Source organism: Petromyzon marinus, chromosome 37, assembly GCF_048934315.1.
Source record: "Petromyzon marinus isolate PM22_M1 ecotype Great Lakes invasive population chromosome 37, UKy_Petmar_22M1.pri1.0, whole genome shotgun sequence".
Lineage (NCBI taxonomy): Eukaryota > Metazoa > Chordata > Hyperoartia > Petromyzontiformes > Petromyzontidae > Petromyzon > Petromyzon marinus.
In genome coordinates this window covers 5,543,659-5,553,363 of record NC_133703.1, presented here as the reverse complement: position 1 = coordinate 5,553,363, position 9,705 = coordinate 5,543,659, and the positions used below count along the sequence as shown (strand labels likewise).

The 9,705-nt window shown below is 47.4% G+C and overlaps 1 long non-coding RNA gene across 1 annotated transcript; it reads left to right on the top strand.

Annotated features, from left to right (window-relative positions):
- Positions 1 to 1,690: 1,690 nt before the first annotated feature.
- LOC142930128 (uncharacterized) lies at positions 1,691 to 7,513 on the top strand. The gene is made up of 3 exons (XR_012946086.1): positions 1,691 to 1,838; positions 6,576 to 6,611; positions 7,371 to 7,513. It is a non-coding gene; the product is annotated as an uncharacterized LOC142930128 (long non-coding RNA).
- The last annotated feature ends 2,192 nt before the right edge of the window (positions 7,514 to 9,705 follow it).

Sequence of the window (9,705 nt, the reverse complement as noted above, 5' to 3'; positions counted from 1 at the left end):
ATCGGACCTGGATCTTGTGTTTATTCAGGATTTTGGAGATCGTTTTAGTGACCCCTGCAATGTAGGGTAAGGTGATGGTTTTGAGTGGCTCCACAAGAGAATCCTTCTTCATGACTGGAGTGATGGCTTTGTGGATTGTGTAGTCGGAGTAACCATTAGCCCTGAGAGCCTGGTGTACGTGCTTGAGTTCACTGGTAATGGGTTCCTGGTCAGAAATGCATTGGGCTCTATGGTATAGAGCCTTGATGAGGGAGTTCTTCTGAGATGGATGGTGGTGGGAATCCGGTTTCAAGTAAGCATCTGTATGGGTGGCTTTCCTGTAGACAGAGTGGCTCATTGAACCATCATGTCTCCTTTTAATTAAGACATCCAAAAAGGGTAGTTTGCCATCTTTTTCAAACTCCATGGTAAATCTGATGGCTGGGTGTATGGAATTGATGTGGTCGCGGAATTGGTCTAGAGCAGGCTGGCCATGTGGCCAGATGACAATGGTGTCATCCACGTACCTCTTCCATAAGGTCGGGCGTAGAGTGGCAGTCTGGATGGCGTCAAATTTTTCCATGAATACGTTGGCTACAACCGGAGATAGGGGGGAGCCCATTGGGGTGCCCTCAGTTTGTTTGTAGAAAGTTCCATTCCAGGTGAAGTATGTGTTGGTTAAGCAATGTCTCACCAGGGGGGGTACATCAAATTTGAAACTGACGCCATACAGACTGCCACTCTACGCCCGACCTTATGGAAGAGGTAAGTGGATGACACCTTTGTCATCTGGCCACATGGCCAGCCTGCTCTAGACCAATTCCGCGACCACATCAATTCCATACACCCAGCCATCAGATTTACCATGGACGTCGAAAAAGATGGCAAACTACCCTTTTTGGATGTCTTAATTAAAAGGAGACATGATGGTTCAATGAGCCACTCTGTCTACAGGAAAGCCACCCATACAGATGCTTACTTGAAACCGGATTCCCACCACCATCCATCCCAGAAGAACTCCCTCATCAAGACTCTATACCATAGAGCCCAATGCATTTCCGACCAGGAACACATTACCAGTGAACTCAAGCACGTACACCAGGCTCTCAGGGCTAATGGTTACTCCGACTACACCAAAGAAGATTAATCCTTGCAGTCACGAAAGCTTTAAATCGAAATATAACTGCAATTGTCTGAGGACTTTGAGTGCACGAGTTATGTGAAACAGTTCTCGGTGGCAATTGTTATTTTGTTAGTTTTAGATGTTTGTTTGGCCTCCTCCATACAATTGTCCTACTGGTGGTGTATTTAATGGGCTGTGAGCTGCTGTTGGTCATTGCTGGTCGATGATGATGATGTGTGGATGTTCAGAGTTGGGACGTGGCGGTGGTGGGGAGGTGAGGACAGAGAACTTTGGGCATAACCCCCCTGACTCTACTCCACATTATCATCATCACATTCAACCTCCTCATTATCTCGCTGCTGCTGCTCATCATCATCATCATAGACTTCACAAGGCAGCAACAACAGCAGCAGCAGTAGGATGTGTGGGGTGGTGGGTGCCTTGTGTTTCGGCTCTTAGCAATGTGATCACAAGTTCCACATCGATACCCACACACGCCTCAATTACATTTTTTGGCGGGAAAGTTTATTTAAAATCTTTATTTAAAGCAGTCCTGGGCACAATGTGAGGAGATATGTGTTGCTGGATGTTGCTGTGCTCGTGGATATGAAAGAAAAGCGAGACCACTGTGTGTTGTAAGGACAACATTGTGGTGCTCACTCTGTGAGGAGTTTGTGTGCACCTTCCCAGGCAGGGTCGCCATCCGAGCCCCGTGGTCTCATCGCGGCCTACCTAAGTATTGCTTCCTGCGTGTCTGCCGCATTATTACCGCTGATTTAAGTTGTTGTCGCTGTCCAGCTCATTATATGACCGCTCCATCTTCGTGAACCAGCGTGTTGGGACGCTAATTCACTACTTTGAAGGAACAAACGCGTGTTGTAGGATGTGGCAGTGCATTTGTCTGCGTGGTTGTTGATACTGCGAAGGGGCCAGTGGTGGCTGCTGAAGTGCGACTTCTGGAGCTTCTTCCTCCTCCTCCTCCACACATTATTTTAAGTACACCACAGTACTTACAATAATTATTAGTCCATCTGTGGGTTGTATGAATGTCTCCTAACGCCGTGTTGGTCACAGGAAGTATTTGACTATACTTCACCATTCCTGGTGGGTGAGGGCTGGGGAAAGCCCTCCGATTCTATCCACCACACGGGGAATGTTAACAACACGCACTGCGCTTCTGGTCAAATAACTCGCACGGCATGGCAAGGCCCTCATCCAGCAGTGGATGGACCAGGGCTGCCCACGCTGCCTGCGTTGTGTTTGTGAGCGAGGGTGTGGGGAGCGGTGGCGCAGCGGTTAGCGCTACAAACCCGGCGACCCGAGTTCGATTCCCGCTCACGGCCACCAACACCGGTGACGATTATCTGAACAGGTCTTGGGCCTCCCCTAGGTCGACTCGGCCTCAAATGAGTACCTGGTTGCGGTGTGTAAACATCGCCAATGGGGGAGACAAAGGCGGCCGGGCGTGGTGCTGGCCACCCACCCCCTCGTGTGCCGTGCCGGCCTTCGTAGGTGCTCGCTAACAGCACTTGCCCCTACAGTCTGTTAAGGGTTCACTGGGGATCTTTGTTTTTGTTTGTTAGTCTGTGTGAGTCTGTGTGAGTGGGTTACTTTGTGAGTTCAAGTGAGTTACTCCGAGTCTGTGAGTGTGTTACCCGGTGAGACTGAGTTGAGTGGGAGTGACTGTGAGTTACTGTGTAAGTCTGTGAGTGTGTGAGTTACTCTGAGTCTGTGTGAGTCTGAGTGAGTCTCCGAGTGTCTGAGTGAGTGAGTTACTCTGTGAGTCTCTGAGTGAGTGACTCTGTGAGTCTCTGAGTGAGTGACTCCGTGCGTCTCTGAATGTGGCTCTGTGAGTCTGTGGCTCTGAGTCTCTGAGTGAGTGACTTTGTGAGTCTCTGATTGAGTGACTGTGAGTCTCTGAGTGATTGACTGAGCGTGACTCTGTGAGTCTCTGAGTGCGTGTTACTCTGCGAGTCTGTGTGTGTGTCAGAACTAGTATGTGAGTGTGAGTCTGTGTGTGAGTTACTCTGTGAGTCTGTGTGAGTGAGTCTGTGAGTGAGTCTGTGGGTCTCCTTGAGCGAGTGTGAGTCTGTGTGAGTGACTGTGATTCTCGGAGTGACTCTGTCAGTCTCTTGAGTGTGGCTCTGTGAGTCTGCGTGAGTGACTCTGTGAGTCTCTGAGTGTGGCCCTGAGTCTCTGAGTGAGTGACTTTATGAGTCTCTGAGTGTTGCTCTGTGAGTCTGAGTGAGTGACTGTGAGTCTCTGAGTGTGGCTCTGTGAGTCTAAGTGAGTGAATGTGAGTCTCTGAGTGTGGCTCTGTGAGTCTGAGTGAGTGACTCGTCATCACCATCGTCATCAACATCATCATCACCGTCGTCACCATCTTCATCACCACCTCCATTACCCAGGTGCCATGGGGTGACACGCTGAGATGGGATGGGTAGCCAGCACCACGCCTGGCCGCCTTTGTCTCCTCTCATTCACCGACCCTGGATACTAATTTTAAGGCAGAATAGACCTGGGATGGGACCGAGATTGGTTCAGATACTCGTCACCGATGTTGGCCGTGAGTGGGAATAGAACTCGGGTCGCCGGATCCCGTCGCACGGTGCGCTAACCACTTCGGCACCGCTCCCCATGTAATCCTCACTTCAAGCACACACCTCATCACCGACACAGCTTCCACATCGTCATATCCACCACTCCTCCCCCAGCCCCATCGCTTACAACACTCTCACCCCTTCCCTCTCCACAATGCCGATGCACCTCACACTCCCCATACCTCCCATGCTCCCACCAGCAGCTTCCACTCCCGATGACGCCTCCTCACAATACCCCTTCACTCCCTCCCATCGGACCCCTGTTCTCAAACTATAACTTTTAAACTAAACTATAATTTGATTTAAAGCTTTCGTGAATGCAGGGATTCATATTCTTGGTTCTTTCGGTAAAGTCACGTAGAAGGGAAACAATAAAATAATAAAAATATAAAACAATAAAATTCTCACGACGTTTCGACTGCAACACAAGCAATCATCATCACCTGATGATGATCATCATCACCTGATGATTGCTTGTGTTGCAGTCGAAACGTCGTGAGAATTGTATTGTTTTATATTTTTATTATTTTATTGTTTCCCTTCTATGCGACTTTACCGAAAGAACCAAGAATACAAACTATATTTTTTATTTTACCAGTTTGAGGCCCCACTGAGCTATGGAGCTATTTTTCAGAAGCAACCTGGCTATCACAAATGTTATCTTCAACGAAGTGGCTTATCCCGTGGAAATTTATAGAGTCCAAATACTCTAAACGCGTGATGTTTATTCTAAATGTAGTGAGAGAGACATGCAACCTCAAAATATACAGCAGGCGACAGGGTCCGGATTGAATCCACGGCCTCCTGCGTACCAGGCGAGGTAGTTAACATATTGCCACTGTGGTGCCCTGTGATGACGTGAGGCCTACCACTTCTGAATGGCTTGTGATGCATATTTGAACATTACTGCAAGCGTCTTAGCCTCATTCATTAGTCAAGTATTCGAAGGGAATATTGTCATTTGGTAACGCTATTTCAAATGTCGCTCATTAAACGTTCAATTTTAATGCAATGCAATTGAGGGACTTTGTGGAGTCTTGTCGTGGTCTGGAGCTGTGGTTGTTGTGTTGCTACCTTGCCCAAGCTTGCATTGGTTGACAAATTGGCAGGAATGTATGTACTTTGTATTTTTAGCAATTTGCTTACATTTTCTCCATCTTGCCTCTCATCGGTTTTGGAAATAGCTCGCTGACCCTCCCCTACTGGACATATGTGAAAAAAATCTTCATAGCTCATCGGATTCCTCCAGGATATAAAAAAAGATTCTGATTCTGATTAATCGGTGGCGCTGCGAACAACCTATTCCCTGTATTGCTGCGGGAATCTGCATCCACACATGATCAAGCACCCCTGTGTAATGCAATACACATGGATCCTTTGTCATAGACATGTAATTCTGCAAATGTGCAGAAATGTCTTCCGTATGCGACTTACTCCAGACAAGTTTAGACTATTAAACGTGACCTATTGTGACACGTCTAATCTGTATTGTGTGGTCGTTAGCTAAACACGGGGAATGGCTTTAAAAGTTGCCTCTGGTTCTTCACGTTCTGCAGATGTAGATGCCACCATGAACTTGCGACTCTCGGTCCAAACAGGAAACTGGACATACGGACAGGTTTGATCATATCTCTGAAATTTCGTAAGTCGAATGTTCGTAAGTAGAGGAGTCCCTGTGTCGTGGCATAGAATCGTAATGTAACAGTATAGCGCTGGCTGCTGGCAGGGAAAGGGATCTGCGGCTTACAGCCCTAACGTCAGCAGGCCAGGTTATACACCAGAGGGGTATCTAGGGAAAGGTCGCAGAAGGGGCACTGAATTCATAATGATACAATAATTCAGTAACACTGTACAAGTGTACAGCACGTCAGATCATTACATGGCCTAACCTTGGTTGGAAACACCGTGGGAGTAAAGAAGAAGATGGATTAATAATCATTATTATTGACATTTGTAAGGTGCATTTCATCCGTATGCCACCAGACTTAACTTGGAGTGTCTAAATTCCCTTTGCCCACCAGAATGAACAGACCTCATCTTTCCCACCCCTGCAGACTTGGTATTAAAGTAGATAAATGCTAATATTTACAAAGTAACAGACTCTTGACCAATTTCATTTCCACATAAATCAATCATTTGGAAATAGGCCCCACTATACCCCACTGACTACAGCACTCTAATCTTGCCTCCTCGTTTTGCCTCTTCCACCTGCCTCATGCTCGTCAGCACCGCCTTTCGTGCAGCCATGCGGGTGTGAGGTCATCATCACGAGAGGCCGTGCACTTCATCGTTCACACGCAGCGGAGGAACCACTGAAGTCAAACGTTTACATACGTGCGGTTTAGTGGGGTCATTTCCGAGCGAACTCGGTTTGAAAGTGTTTTTCGTTGAATGTGGAAGGGTTTGGGTTAGTTTTCGGGTTACCACCTTTTCCACTATGGAGATCAAACCCAGACCTATGTTTCAGTCTGTCTAGGTCTGTCAACAACCATGCAGTAGCAAAGTTCAGCACAGTACCGGTACCAGATCTCGGTACAAATTAATTCATGCCACCCAAACACAGATGCCAATTCACAGGCTGTCTCGGCTGGACCGGGACAGGAGGTAACCCAAGGGTAGTGGGAGGATAACCGCTTTGTGAGCTATTTGTAAGTAATGCGTTTAGAGTATTTGGCTACTATAAAATTCCACGTGATAAGCCACTTCGTTAAGCTATAATTTGTGGCCAGGTCGCTTCTGAAAAAGAGCTATATAGCTTTCAATGGGCCTTACCTGGTAAGTAAAAAATAGTTTACTTTAATGGTATACATACTTGAATTTTACTGCGAATGCTTTAAAACATGTCCTGTCTAACTGTCAACTTTGAATTTCAGTGGGAGAAGATGCTTCTCACACAGACGTTAAAGCAGGTACCAGAGTCCACCTGAAGCTACTGCAGTGTGCGCCTTATATAGGATTCCGTCCATTACTGTTGGTGCGATGGTTTGGATTTACAAGTTGAAATCTCCTAGTTCATTTTATTTTTACCCAGGCGACAACTCAATTGTCAAGGGTAGTCCTGTTTGGAAGAGGCTATCCTCGTCTCTTGAGTTCCACATCTTGGAGAGGAAGTGATTAGTCAGCATCGATGCCACTTTAGTTGGTGTCACGCATCATGCGTGCATTCTTAAATTACTGACTCCGACTGAAGACTGAAGATGCAAGTGTGCCATCTGACAATGATAGTTATGAAGCCATTTTTTGTCATTGCCAATCTTCCTTTGTGCTCTGTCAGAGTCTGGGATAACACGGCCTTGGTGAAGTCCCCTGGACTTGTGTAATTTCTGTATCAATTTTTTTTTCATTTTGAAACCTCTGCTCCACGTCCTTCAATTGCATCCATCTGCACCTCCGATTAGCACGGCTGGCTGACGTACGGCGCGAAAGAGGTTCAACGTACATACCTACAAGGAGTGTAAATTCATACGGTGCCAGAAACTCTGCTCGAGTTCGTGCCGCGTTCTCCCGATGTTGCCGTCGATGTTTGTCCAGCGACAAGCCATTCGTTGGCACGCGCGAACCTGTCTCACCTCAACAATCACAGGGCCGAGTGTGTGACGTGTCCGGCAAGCCGTGTGATGTGTCTGCGGATGATAATCTTCAGCAGAGGCCTGTGCCTTCTCCCACAGACGCCGCGCAACTGACGCCGCTCCCAGCGCCGCCGACCTCTGCTTCCCCGGCCACGGCCACGGGGAGTTCCTCTCCTCTGCTGGACACCCCGTGTGCTGGACCTGCTGCTCCACCACACTTGCCTGCCCACTACACAGGCACAAAGAGGTACGGGCAGAACTAATGCATAAACGCTTTCAACATAAGTTGGAGAGAGCTGAGCCTTTCTAGGAATTCGGCAATGCTTTCCCACCTGTGATTGCTCCCGATATATGACTCGAGAGCATGTAGGTTTTGCTTGCAGGCCACACACACACACATGAATTATGTGTTTGGTATTATCTCATGGAAAATAATAAATTGCCCCATTCATTCTGAACGATTAAACCAAACTGACCCACGTTCACACACGAGAGCAGAGAGGTTGGCTGCAGGGTGACGCATGCGTAGAACACGTCGTTGTGAAAGAGTTAGAAGGTTCCCCTTCGTACTTTCTTACTCTCCCTCCCACCCCCCTCCTTCCGGTCAGGTGATTATGAAGTGTCGTCGTCACGCGAGGACGTGGACCGAGACAGCGCGTGGAACCAGTGGCTGTGCTCCGAGATCCCGGGGCTCTTCCTGCAGGCCCTGCACACGTTTACCGTGAGTCGGTGCAGATGTGGCCTCGCGACTGGGGCTGCCACCTGTCTGTGTTTGACCCCCGGACAGTGTTCGGGTGGCAGCAGGAATTGATTTGTGTCGAGATCTGGTACCCCGGGTATGGCTATGGTTGAATTTTATCACCGTGAACTGCACAGTTTTAACAATAGACCTGGGCTCGCTGAGAAATGTGCCTGGGTTTGCTCTGTCGTAGAAATGGTGGCAGCTGTACTTGGGGCATCGGCACGTTTATTCGCGCTCCAGCTCCATTTACACCGAGAGTCACGTGCTCGTCTCGTGTGGGGAGTGGTGGTGTAGCTGTTAGGGGGCATCCATTTAGTATGTATGCATGGAGGGGGGAGGAGGGGTTAGCCCAAATGCGTACGCTTGCGTATGGGGGTCTACTGACAATGTGTAAGCCGACTGCAACGGCATGAATCTGCCCATCGCAGTGACATGGGGAAGTAATTTCTTCCGACAAAGGCGTTCTATGACCTTTTAAATCGTACTCAGGTTTGAGCACGGGGACAATTTGCATTCATGATCCTGAATCATGACAATTCCTGACTCTCCGGCAGTGGTGAATCGTTCCAACCACCAGTAGGAATCGTGTATATGTTGTGTACGTGTATGCACAGCTGTACCCATTGGCTTCTGTTGTGGTCATGTACGTTTATTTTTTATTTCGTGGAATATCACTTGCTGTACTCCACGCGGTGAGTTATTTGTGTAGATAGGAATCATGTTATGTAGAGAATATAAATCTTATTCAGTACCTCTATATGTCTCCCACAGACGAGCGGGGAGACTGCAGCCAGGCGGTGAGCCGGCACTCCCAACAATCGCCCAAGATCTGCGGTTCTCTTTACATTCCGATATTTGCAGCCACTTACTGAGTGTTTACATGTGGGGGGAAACCAGTACACTCGCAGAAAACGAACGAATGTGAGCAAGGGGGCAACGTTCTATCCCGTGCAGATGGAAAGGATTCCACAGTTGTGTTCCACTGCCTCCTGGCAAGCCAGGGTATAACTCATCCTCGATGCCCACCGGAAGGGAGATTGCACACTTGCAATTGAATTCCCTGAGATTATTTATATCATGGGGTAGGCAGTGACAAAGCCCCTGACTCACTTAACACGAACATGCGGTCCAGTGCATTGTACGTGCAAGGATACTCGCTTTCCAAAATGCATTAATGTGTGTTGTGCTTGAATCTTGACTTAAAGCTTTCGTGACTGCAGGAATTAATATTCTTTGGGTCTTTCGATAAAGTCACGTAGATAGAACAATACAATTATAAAAATAAAGTGAATAAAAAAAAATAATAAAAAATATCACGACGTTTCGATCGCAACACAAGCAATCTTCATCATTTTTCTCCTGATGACGATTGCTTGTGTTGCGATCGAAACGTCGTGATATATTTTACTTTTGTATTCACTTTATTTTTATTTATTGTTCTATCTACGTGACTTTACGGAAAGACCCAAAGAATATGTGTTGAACTTCTTTCGCAGTGTACGTAGCCAACCGTGCTAATCTGTGGTACATTAACACCTTGCCACAAATGCCCTGTTGCTCATGAGCCCAGCGACTAAAAATGAATCAGGCGCAAGGTTTGCGTGATTAATGCTTACATAGTGGGGTCTATAATGAACAATATGGCTGAAGCTCGAGTTCTGTTCATTTAAAACCAAACGTGTTTCTTACCAA